The following is a 12653-nucleotide window of genomic DNA, read 5'->3' as shown; positions in this document are numbered from 1 at the left end:
TAAATGTAATATAAGAAATCACACAAAAAACCATATAGAAGACTATTGTAGTTATAAAGCAAGTTTCAAAAGAAGAAATATATGATTTACTTTACAATATACTTCTATGTATCTTATTTTTATTTTTATTTTTTATTTTTTGGAAACAGAATCTGGCTCTGTCACCCACCCTGGAATACAGTGGCACGATCTTGGATCAACCTCTGCCTCCTGGGTTCAAGCGATTCTCATGCTTGATTGTGGGTTCAACCTCTGCCTCCTGTGTTCAAGCGATTCTCCCGAGTCACTGGGATTACAGGCATGTACCACCATGCCCGGCTAATTTTTGTATTTGTAGTAGACATGGGGTTTCACCATGTTGGCGAGGCTGGTCTCAAACTCCTGAACTGAAGTGATCTGTCTGCCTTGGTCTCCCAAAGTGCTGGGATTACAGGAATAATATACTTCTAAATTGCCAAATTAATAAATGTTTATTGAAAAAACAAATCTGAGTGATTCAGAGGATCTACCATACCAGAACTGTCAACAGTTCTATGCAGGTATAAACATGCATATCTCAAGTCACTCTACTAGCCCCACACCCTGTCCCATCTCTAAAGGCTGACCTCTCACCAGCATATGTAGAGGAAGAAGAGATTTTCCTTAATGAAGGTTTTTTAGAGAAACATCTAGTCAGCAGAGTATCTTAATGTCTTGTACTCCTCCTTGGAGCACATTCATGTGACTGCTGGTCACACTCTGGAGCCCTTAGATAACCTTCAACAGGATGCTCATTACCCTCCATACAGGAGCCACACAGGCACTCATGTGGAGTAGGCTACATGTCCCTCTTCCCCTGTCTCCTTGTCCTCCACAGCACTATCACAAAGGTTGTAGATGGTATTGAAGTGGTGATACTATAATGCTAAATACAACTTTTCCTAAGGTTTAGGGAAAACAGCAACCAGGTAGTCAAAACCTTCAGAGGAACTCTGTTCACCTGCAAGACTCAGTTCCTAACCTGCTCCCCTTAACTTCATATTTTACCTCCCTTAAAAATACTTTCTTCTATCCTCCACCATGGAATTCTCATTTTTTAAAATAAGGAAAACATCATAGTCATACAATTTAGTTATTCATCTTAGGGTAATGCTTTCTGGGAAGCCATAGCAGGACAATCAGGGATAGTTGTTAACACGCAAAGTCCCACACAACAAGCCAGGTGGAGAGGGAGTAGCTGGGAACTCCAAATTTAGCCCTTTCAAGATTTTCCTTACCAATGTAAATCAAGGATGTCTGTTTATTTTTATGAATTCTCATTAATAAAGGGTCATATCATGATTTAGGTTTAGGTAAGTTGATTACAGACTAATAGGGAAAGTTTCACATTAAGTATTTAGCCAAACACACACACACACACACACACACACACACACACACACACACACACAGAGGCATACACATGCATTCCAAGTAAAATATGATTCACAGAGATGGTACAGTGTGAACCATCCAGAAGAAATAGAAGGATAGTCTTAACTGTCTCAAAATTTGCAAAGTGTATTTTTCACTTTGGAGTTAGTAATTTACATTATTTTACAGTATAAAATTCATTGCTTTCCTTCATTCTCAAATCCCTTTAATTCTCAAACTCTTTCAAAATTGGGCTCCTTCAGCTGGGAAATAAAAATAAAACTCTAAGCCCCAAACTGAATGGACTCCTTCTTGGCTAAGGGGCCATAGAGAAACCTTAAAAACAGAGTTCCCAGCAGGTCAGACAAGTCTCCCTTATTATACCCTCTCCCTCTTTAACCACTATTAGACTTTCTTTCCTCAGCATTAAACGGAAACCAACCCTTTCAAAAGACTTTCCTTATTGCTGATTCCAACCAACTGCCTGATGCTGCAGCCATATTCTCCTCCCTTTTTGTGATTTTAACACAACTGACCAGCATTCCTTCCTGATAAGAGACCGCCAACCACAGAACGGTTCTGGCCAATCCGTGGAACTGTGCATAGGAAACCTATGTCTTTCATTTCACCTTTGACATAGCCTAATTTTAACACATTTAAATGTTAAGTCTGCACTTCAAAGTGAACATGAGATATATACAACATGCATGTTTGCTCACTATCACGCAGGATCCCCTTCATGAATATTCATAGCTTCTCCCATTACCTGTTGAGTATGTATGCTTGGACAACCCATTCAGCATAAATTTTTGTCTCACCCTTTCTGCTTGGAAGTGCCTGCTTTCATTTTCTACTAGAGGCTACACTGCAGGCTCTAATCCTTTGTTAGAAATAAAGCTATCCATTCCAAATTTGTAGATCTCATGATTTTAAAGCCGGCAATACCTATGGGGAAAAGAAAGGGACCCAGTGAAGAGCAAAATCTCACTTAAAGGCAGTGCCTTTCTATGCAATTAAAAATTAATTTGGTGTATAATAATTCAGTTAAATTCTTAGTTAAGAATTTTCTATTTGAGGAAGGTAAAAAGACTAACTTTATTCTTCCATTTACAGCTACACTCATTGATAAGTAATGTTCTGTTTTGCTAAGTGATTAACACAGTACACATTCTACAAATTGTTGGGATATGTATTTGAGGAAAAAAATGAAACAGGGTTAATATTCTTGACAAAAAGAACTCTTACAAAATTATAAGAAAGAGGGTTTCTAATAGCTAAATGGGCAAAAGACCAATATTATTTTAAACAGAAAACTAAGTAAAATAGAAATATCTTTATGTTATAAATACATATCAAAATAAGGTAACACGGCATCCCTGCTATCCAGTATATTTGCAAAACTTTTTTTGTGATAGTCCTGATGACAATGTGTTGAGATAAGCCCTCTCATCCAATCTTGTTAGAAGTATAATTTAGTAGGACCGATTTGAAATGTAGTTTAGCAGTATGTAACAAGATACTCTCTTTCAGTATTTTAATTTATTAATATCTTCTAAGTAAATAATCAAAACTATTGATAAAATCTGTTCCTAAAAATACTTTTTTCAATATTATTTAGACTATCTAAAATTGAGAGCCAAACTGTATTATGGCATATATATGCCATGAAGAATTATGTGGTCCTAAAAATGTTTATGGAACTTCTTATTACCAACATAGGTCAGGAAATATGATATAATGCATAGTGAAAGTTTAAGATATTAGTGTATTTTAACAACATAAGGATGTATGGATTGATAAATAAACAATAACAGTGGCTCATTCTAGTTTTTTGGGAGTTGAAGACTCAATACTATGTTTGCCCTTTGTTGCTTTTTCCAAATTTTTCTATAATGGCCACTGTATTAGTCAGGGTTCTTTAGAGGGACAGAACTAATGGAATATATATATATATTCCATTAGTTATGATATATATAGTCCATTAGTTTTGGATATATATGGGAGTTTATTAAGTATTATTAAGTAAAGTATTATTAAGTATTAACTCACACGATCACAAGGTCCCACAGTAGGCAGTCTGCAGTTTGAAAAGCAAGGAGAGCCAGTCCAGGTTCCAAAACTGAAGAACATGGAGTCTGATGTTCAAGGACAGGAAGCATCCAGCATGGGAGAAAGATGTAGGCTGGGTGGCTAGGCCAGTCTCTCTTTTCACATTTTTCTGCCTGCTTATATTCTAGCCGAGCTGGCAGCTGCGTGTATTGTGCCAACCAAGATTAAGGGGTGGTCTGCCTTTCCCAGCCCCCTGATTCAAATGTTAATCTCCTTTGGCAACACCTTCAGGGACATATTCAGGATCAATACTTTGTATCTTTCAATCCAATCAAGTTGACACTCAGTGTTAGCCATCACAATTACTTTTATCATCAGAAAAATAAACATTTATATTTCAAAACTGTCAATAGAGTTAATATGTTGGATATAGACAAAATATCAATGACAGAGAGAAAAAGGTGAAATTAGAATCTGATCTAAGAGCTTTCTAACTCTAAAGTCAGTGTGTTTTCAACACATAGAAACTATTATTTGAAATCTTATTCTCTCTTGGAATAAACCACGTAAGTTTCACCTGTATGCCCACTGAGACATCTCGGAGTGAGAGTTTCTAAGTTCAATTACCTGCATGGAGAAAAAGACTATCCTCTATACTTTTGTTATAGTTTACTCAGAAAAATATATTACCATCAAAGTTACAATGAATTAGGAACTTATATTTAGAAAAGTATCTGATACAATAGTGTGCTTGTCTTTCTAATGTTAATTGTAATCTAGTGCTTCCCTTTCTAATGTTAATTAACGCTGATATGTATATTCTCAAGTACATCAATAAAAAGCAATTCACATCCTCAGATCATTTTTAAATGATAAGCTAAATCCAAAACTATGTAAATGAAGTTAAATATGTCCCCTAAGAAGGGGCCTTATAATAATTCAGATTTAGATAAGTTGATTACAGATTCTTAAGTAACGCTTCCATGTTGAGTAGACAGGATAAGTCCTATTTAATTAAACCTGGAAGTCTTGTGGCAAACATATTAATGCTTCATGGGCAGATTGCAGAATGAATTCAGCATTTATGAAAACAAGAAGTACAATGTGAACCGAAAAAGTACAAAATTCCCTATATCCTTTCATTTGAAGGGCAAAGAGCCAAACAAGAAGTTCATGGAAGTTGTACTTGACATTAGCGTTCCTTACAGGAAACAAAAAAAACAATTCATATATTTATTTCTTAGGCTAAATAGGTTTGCCCTTCAAGATGTTTTCTAATACCATTTAGCAGTTGAGAATGTAAAATACAGCAAAACTTTGCTAAATAAAATTTATAGGAGGTCATTGTTTTGGACTCAGTTCCTCCACTAGACCCAACAGACCAAACCAAAATGCAGTCACTCAGGCTAAGTGATACATAATCAAAGTGAGGCAGGAAAATCCCTAAACTGACCAGTTTTTCCTAAAATAGGAGATTTCCAGTAGCTGGTCAAAAACGTCCCAGTCAACCTGAGCTAGCATGATAAGGAAGTCCCCTCTGCTTTAACCCTTATTAGGAAAGAAACCTAACTAATTCAATGATAATCAATTCACTTTTTTTGTATTATGCTCTTTCCTTGTTCCTGTTCAAGCTACCTTATAAAAACTGACTGCTCTGTTATGCCCAACAGAGCATCTGTCTATTTTTATAGATGGAATGCTGGCCAATTCATGAAATCACTAATAAAAGCCATTTAGATCTTTAAACTCAATTTCTTGAAATTTTGTCTTTTGACAACTCTATTTTGCAAAAGTAGAGATTTTCTCATTTTAATGAATTAGTAGGTAATTAGACCAAACAATGAGAAAACTATATCTAAATATCATCTCACAATGACTAAATCTTTATGTAGCTTTTATCCGAGGGCCTGGAGATGCAGCAATAACATAAGACGGCACTCCTGTTCTCAAGGCACTGATGTTCTAGTGGGGGAGCACATAATAAGTAAATAAGAGATACATAGTGTAAATTCAGGAAGTAATATGTGCTATGAAGAAAAACAAGGCAGGATGAAGGATAAGGGTAACAATATATGGTGTGTGAGAACCTGCTTAGGATGGAGTGCCTCAGAAAGGCCTCACACAGGAGGTTCAATTTAAGCATAGTTTCGAAGGCAGTGGGGAAGCAAACCATGACATGATCCAAAGGAAGGATGTTCCAGGGAGAGAGAAGAGTAAGTGCAAAGATCCAAGGTGGAAAGAAGCTTGGCTCATTTGAAACAGAGCAAGAATGGCTGAAGTAGAGTAATCAGGAAAAGAGTGAAAGAGAGGTGGGAGAGTCAGGTAGGAGCTAGATCATTTGGGACCTTAAATGTACAATTTGGATTTTACTCAAAATGCATTGGGAAATAATTGGAAGGCTTTGAAAGGGAGAATGATGTGACTTGATTGATATGGTGTGGCTATATCCCAACCCAAATCTCATCTTGAACTCCCACATGTTGTGGGAGGGACTCAGTGGGAGATAATTGAATCATGAGGGCAGGTCTTCCCTGTGCTGTTCTTGTGATGGTGAATGGGTCGCATGAGATCTGATGGTTTTAAAAATGAGAGTTTCCCTGCACCAGCTCTCTTCTCTTGCCTGCCACCATGTGAGATGTGCTTTTCACTCTCTGCCATGACTGTGAGGCCTCCCCAGCTACGTGGAACTGTAAGTCCATTAACCCTCTTTCTTTTGTAAATTTCCCAGTCTCAGGTACGTCTTTATCATCAGCATGAAAATGGACTAATACAGTAAATTGGTACCAGGAGAGTGGGGTGCTGCTGTAGATACCCAAAAATGTAGAAGTGACTGGAACTGGGAAAGAGGCAGGGGTTAGAACAGTTTGGAGGGATCAGCAGAAGACAGGAAAATGTGAAAAAGTTTGGAACTTCCTAGAGACTTTGAATGGCTTTGCCCAAAATTCTGATAGTGATATGGACAATAAAGTCCAGGCTGAAGTGGTCTCAGATGGAGATGAGGAACTTGTTGGGAACTGGAACAAGGGTGACTCTTGTTATGTTTTAGCAAAGACACTGGCAACATTTTGCCCCTGCCCTAGAGATTTGTGGAACTTTGAACTTGAAAGAGATGATTTAAGATATCTGGTAGAAGAAATTTCTAAGCAGCAATGCATTAAAGAGGTGACTTGGGTACTGTTAAAGGCATTCCGTTTTAAAAGGGAAACAGCATAAAAGTTCAGAAAATTTGCAGCCTGACAATGCAATAGAAAGGAAAATCTCATTTTCTGAGGAGAAATTCAAGCCAGCTCAGACATTTGCATAAGTAACCAGGAGCCTTACCAAGGCAATGGTGAAAATGTCTCCAGGGCATGTCAGAGTTCTTCATGGAAGCCCCTCCCATCACAGGCTGGGAGTCCTAGGAGGAAAATATGGTTTCATAGGCCAGGCCCAGTGTCCTCGCTCTGTGTTTAGCCTAGGGACTTTGTGCTCTGCATCCCAGCTGCTCCAGCCATGGCTGAAAAGAGCCAACATAGAGCTCAAGCTGTGGCTTCAGAGGGTGCAAGCCCCAAGTCTTGGCAACTTCCATATGGTGTTAAGCCTGCAGATGCACAGACATCAAAAATTGAGGTTTGGGAACCTCCATCTAGATTTCAGAGGCTATAGGGAAACGCCTGGATGCCCAGGCAGGAGTTTGCTGCAGGGACAGGGCTCTCAATGGAGAACTTCTGCTAGGGCAGTGCAGAAGAGAAATGTAGGATTGGAGCCCCCATACAGAGTCCCTACTGGAGCACCACCCAGTGGAGCTGTGAGAGGAAAGCCACCATCCTCCAGACCCCAGAATGGTAGATCTACCAACAGCTTAGACCATGTGCCTGGAAAAGCTACACACACTCAATGCCAGCCTGTGAAAGCAGCCAAGACGGGGGCTATACCCTGGAAAGCCACTGGGGCAGAGCTGCCCAAGGCCATGGGAGCCCATCTCTTGCATCAGCGTGACCTGGACGTAAGACATGGAGTCAAAGGAGATAATTTTGGAGCTTTAAGATTTGACTGCCCCACTGGATTTCAGACTTGCATGGGGCCTGTAGCCCCATTGTTTTGGCCAATTTCTCCCATTTGCAACATCTATATTTACCCAATGCTTGTACCTTCATGGTATCTAGGAAGTAACTAACATGCTTTTGATTTTATGGCCTCATAGGTAGAAGGGATTTGCCTTGTCTCAGATGGGACTTTGGAGTGTGGACTTTTGAGGTAATGATGAAATGAGTTAAGATGTTGGGGGACTGTTGGGAAGGCATGATTGGTTTTGAAATGTGAGGACATGAGATTTGAGAGGGGCCAGGGATGGAATGATATGATTTGGCTGTGTCCCCACTCAAATTTTATCTTGAATTCCCACGTGTTGTGGGAAGGACCTGGTGGGAGGTAATTGAATAATGGGGGCAGGTTTTCCTGTGTTGTTCTCCTGATAGTGAATAAGTCTCATGAGATCTGATGGTTTTAAAAATGGGAGTCTTCCTGCACAAACTCTCTTCTCTTGTCTGCCACCTTGTGAGATGTGATTTTCACTTTCCACCATGATTGTGAGGCCTCCCCAGTCACGTGGAACTGTAAGTCTATTAAACATCTTTCTTTTGTAAATTTCCCAGTCTCAGGTATGTCTTTACCGGCAGTGTGAAAAGGGATGATTACACTGATTTACACTTATTTATGGATGCTATGAAGAGAAAAGTTTTTATGGGAACAAGAATGGAAACAGAGACTTTAAAAAGTGATTATTTCAATAGTTCAGACGTGAAATAATGGTGGCTTGGACAAGAGTGATAGAGATGGAGGTGGTGATGAAGACTTGGGATATAAATTGAGAATAGAGCCAACAGGATGTGCTAATGAAATGAATTTATCATATGAGATATGAAGAAGAGTCAATAATGATTTCCAGCATTCATAGTGCCATTTACCTAGATGTGGATTACTAAGAGAGGAGCAGGTTTGGGGGCAAAGGGAAAAGAGGTGGTCAGAAAATTTGGGGGTCATCAGAGTATAGATGGGATGGGAATCCATGGAATGTGAATCCATGGAACTAATTGAGATTGCTTAGGACATAAATGTATCTACAGAAGCTGGCTGAGAACTGAGTGCTGGACCACTTCAATAATTAGAAGTTAGATAGATGATACAGAGCCATCAGGAGAGGGTCTCCAGTAAAGCAAGAGGAAAGCAGGTAGAGAGTAGTATTTGGAAATCTAAGTGAAAAGAGTATTTCCAGGAGAAAGGGGTAGTGAAGGGTCAAGTAAAAGGAGAATTGACCATTTTATTTGGCAACCTTGAGGTCACTGTTGTCCCCAAGGACAGCAATAAGCAGAAGGTAAGGGAAAAAGCATGACTAGAGTAGGTTAAAAGATGATGGGAGTTGAGGAAGTGAAGATAGCAAAAGTAGACAAAATAGACAATTATTTCTGTGGCAGCTCACTGTGAAGGAAAGCAGAGAAATGAAGTTGTAATTGCTTGGGGAAGTGCAACTAGGGTGATTTTATATATATACTTTAATATTGAAAGACCCTAGAGCATGTGTGCATGCTGGTGGTAGGAATGATACCAATAGACAGTAAAGATTCGCCATATGTAGAAATAAACAATACTAAAGTTAAAGTTTTTAAAAATTAAAAACCTGTAAATATAGTTAATGTTTATTCAGACAAAAGTTATTTGTTCCATGTTTTATGGGGCAGAAGTCTGGAAATTTGAGCACTTGAATTCTTGATGAAAAGGGTTAATGATGCATTGGTTAAATGATTTACAAAAACTGTCTCAACTACTTCTTGAAGAAGTAATGTTATCATTTTCATCATAATAAGACAACTAAGCTGGAACATGTTAAGAAATTTTTCCAAAGTTAGTAAGAGGGAAAAAAAAATCAAGATTTCAATCTAGGCTTGTTTCACTCTAAAACCTCAATTTTTAACTAACAAAGGAGGTAGATGCTAAAAAAAAAAAAAGATCTTGGTTTAACATATTCATCCGTGACCTCCACCTCTTTGAGAAGAAGGTCCTTCATTAATAGCAAAAACAGTAATAAAAGCACAAACTCTTCTGATGGAGTTCTGGTTAAAGTAATGTCCGAGTAGCATATATAAGATCAACCTTTGTGCAGACAACACTTCTACACTCTGGACAAAATGTGAAGAAAAACAAAACTAAATGAAGATACTGCAGAGCAAGCAAAAGCAGGCAAAAGTTTATTTGAGCCTTAAAAGAAGGAACCATGCAGGGTGATATGCACATTTCTATAGCTTTCTTCTTTGGGTCATCCCCCAGTCCTTAAAATGTAGAGTAGCCAGAATGCAAGCAGAGAGCTGTAGTCTTATTAGCCTGAGGAGTCAGAGCAGGAGTTTGAGACTGCCAGAGAAGATAGATTTGAGCTGAGAAGCTCCAAAGAAGGGACTCATAGAGGGGATAGCCTCAAAATTTGCTTATAAAATCAACTCAAGCAATTGGCTAAATTCTGACTGCACATGCATAGGCAATATTCCAATAATAGCTTGAAGGCTGAAATGGCTGAATAAGAGGTTTTAATTGTTGTCCCTCCAAACAGCATTTGAAGTTTAAGTCCCTCAAATTAGAAGACCGTGGTAATAATTTTGAGCTCTCAACTGAAACTCCAGAAAAGCCATGCCTTAGGAATAAGACTACATGCTGGGATAAAGGAACTCATTCTAAGATCAAAGACAAAACCAAAATAAATTTCCCCTGCAAAATCAATCTTCCATCAGTTAAAGTAATTAACTATCCACCAAAACAAAACCAAGCACTCTGCAGAGGAACATAAAAGAATTTTGGCTCTTTACATTGTATTATTCACAACGTCCAATAAACAATCGAAATAAATAGGGATACAAAAAAAAAATCAGAAAAAAAGAAGTATCAATCAATAGAAATGACCAGATGTTGGATTAGTAGAAAAGTTGTTTAAAATAACAAAAATAAATCTATTACTCTATAAGAAAAGGTGGATATAGTGGATGAAGAAGTGGAGAATTTTAGAAGAGATTTAGACTCTGCAAAACGAGCACAATAGAAATCCTAAGAATAAAAAATACAAAGTTTAAAATAATAAATTTTGGATGGTATTAACAACATGTTGGATACAACAGAAGAAAGAATCAATGAATTTGAAGACAAGATAAAATAAATTATATAAGTGGAAGCACACAGAGGAGAAAAATATTAAAAAGGAACAAATACAAAACAATTTTTGGAAGTAACAAGCAGTGAAATACTATGTGTAACTGGAGACCCAGAAGACTCAAGAGAAGGTATACTGCCGACAAAACACAGAAAGAATATTAGCTAAGAATTTTCCAGATTTGCTCAAACAGAGGAACCCACACATCCAAGAATCTCTGCAAACCCCAAGCAGAATAAAAACAAAGAAAACCTCACCTAAACATGTCATAGTCAAACTGCTGAAAACTAGAGATTAAAGAACAAAAACAAGCTTAAAAGTAACAAAAAGAACAAAACGCACATTTAATGAAAAAGATCCGCAATAAGAAAATTGTTTGAGACATTAGAGGCTACAAGACAATGGAATTATATTTTTGAAATACTAAGGAAAAAAGAAACTGTCAACTTAGAATTCTATATTCAGGAAATTATGAATATTGAAAATGAAACAAACAACAGATTCAACACAGTCCCTATTAAAATTCCAATAGTGTTTTTTTTTTCCCCCAGAAATGAAAGAGTTCATTTTCAAATTCCTATGGAATTTCAAGGGTTTTTGAATAGGCAAAACAATCTTGAAAACGAAGTACAAAGTCATATGACTCACTTTTTAATTTTAAAACTTAGTACAAATCTACAGCAATCAAACACAGAGTGGTACTGGCGTAAAGGTAGATTTAGGTGAATGGAATATAACTGAGAGTCCAGAAATACCCAAATATATCTATGGCCAGTTGATTTTTTTTTAATTTAATTGACACATAAAGATTGTGTATATTTGTATTAGGGTTCTCTAGACCGACAGAACTAACAGGATATATGTATACATGCAAGGGAGTTTATTAAGGAGAATTGGCTCACATGATCACAAGGTGAAGTCCCACAGTAGGCTGTCGGCAAGCTCAGGAAGAAAGAAGCCAGTAGTGGCTCAGTCCAAGTCCAAGAGCCAAGAGTAGGAAAGCCTACAGTGCAGCCTTCAGTCTGTGGCCAAAGCCCCTGGCAAACCACTGGCGAGTCCAAAGGTCAGAGAACCCGGAGTCTGATGTCCGAGGGCAGGAGGAACAGACAGAAGCATCCAACACGGGAGAAAGATGAGAGCCAGAAGACTCAGCAAGCCAGCTTTATCCCACCTTTTTCTGCCTTCTTTTTCTAGCCACCCTGGCAGCCGATTGGATGGTGTCACCCACATTGAAGGTGGGTCTTCTTCTCCCAGTCCACTGACTCAAATGTTAACTCCTCTGGCAACACCCTCACATACACACCCAGAGCCAATCCTTTATCAGCTATGTAGGCATCCTTCAATCCAATCAAGTTGACACCTAACATCACCACAATATTTAGGCAGTGCAGTGTGATATTTCATTACCTGTATCCATTGCCACTAACATTTATTATTTCTTTGTGTTGGGAGCATTCAAAATTCTCTCTTCAAACTATTTTAAAATATACAATAAATTATTATTAACTATAGTCACCCCGTGGTGCTATAGAACACTAGAGCTTAATCCTTCTATCTGACTGCAATTTTTTATCTTCTAGCCAGGCTCTTCCAATTCTCCCCTCTCTCTGCCCTTCTCAGGTTCTAGTTACTACCATTCTCTCTTCTACAATGTCAACTTATTTAGCTTCCACATATGATTGAGAACATATGGTTATTTATTTTCTTGTGCTGGCTTACTTCACTTAACATAATGTCCTCTAGACTGATCCATTTTGCCACATATGACAGGATTTCATTCTTTTTCATGGCTGACTAGTATTTCCTTGTATATAAATACCATATTTTCTTTCTCCATTTATACATTGATGGACACAGGTTGATTTCATATCTTGGCTATTGTGACTAATGATGCAATAAACATGGGAGTACAGATATCTGTTTGACACACCGCTTTCCTTCCATTTGGATACATATAAGGAGTAGTGGAATCACTGGATCATAAGGTAGTTCTATTTTCAATATTTTGTGAAATCTCTATACTGTTTTCCATAATGGCTGC

The sequence above is a fragment of the Theropithecus gelada genome, chromosome 1, assembly GCF_003255815.1.
Source record: "Theropithecus gelada isolate Dixy chromosome 1, Tgel_1.0, whole genome shotgun sequence".
NCBI lineage: Eukaryota > Metazoa > Chordata > Mammalia > Primates > Cercopithecidae > Theropithecus > Theropithecus gelada.
The sequence above is the reverse complement of the archived record's forward strand: the minus strand, read 5'-3'. Positions refer to the sequence as shown.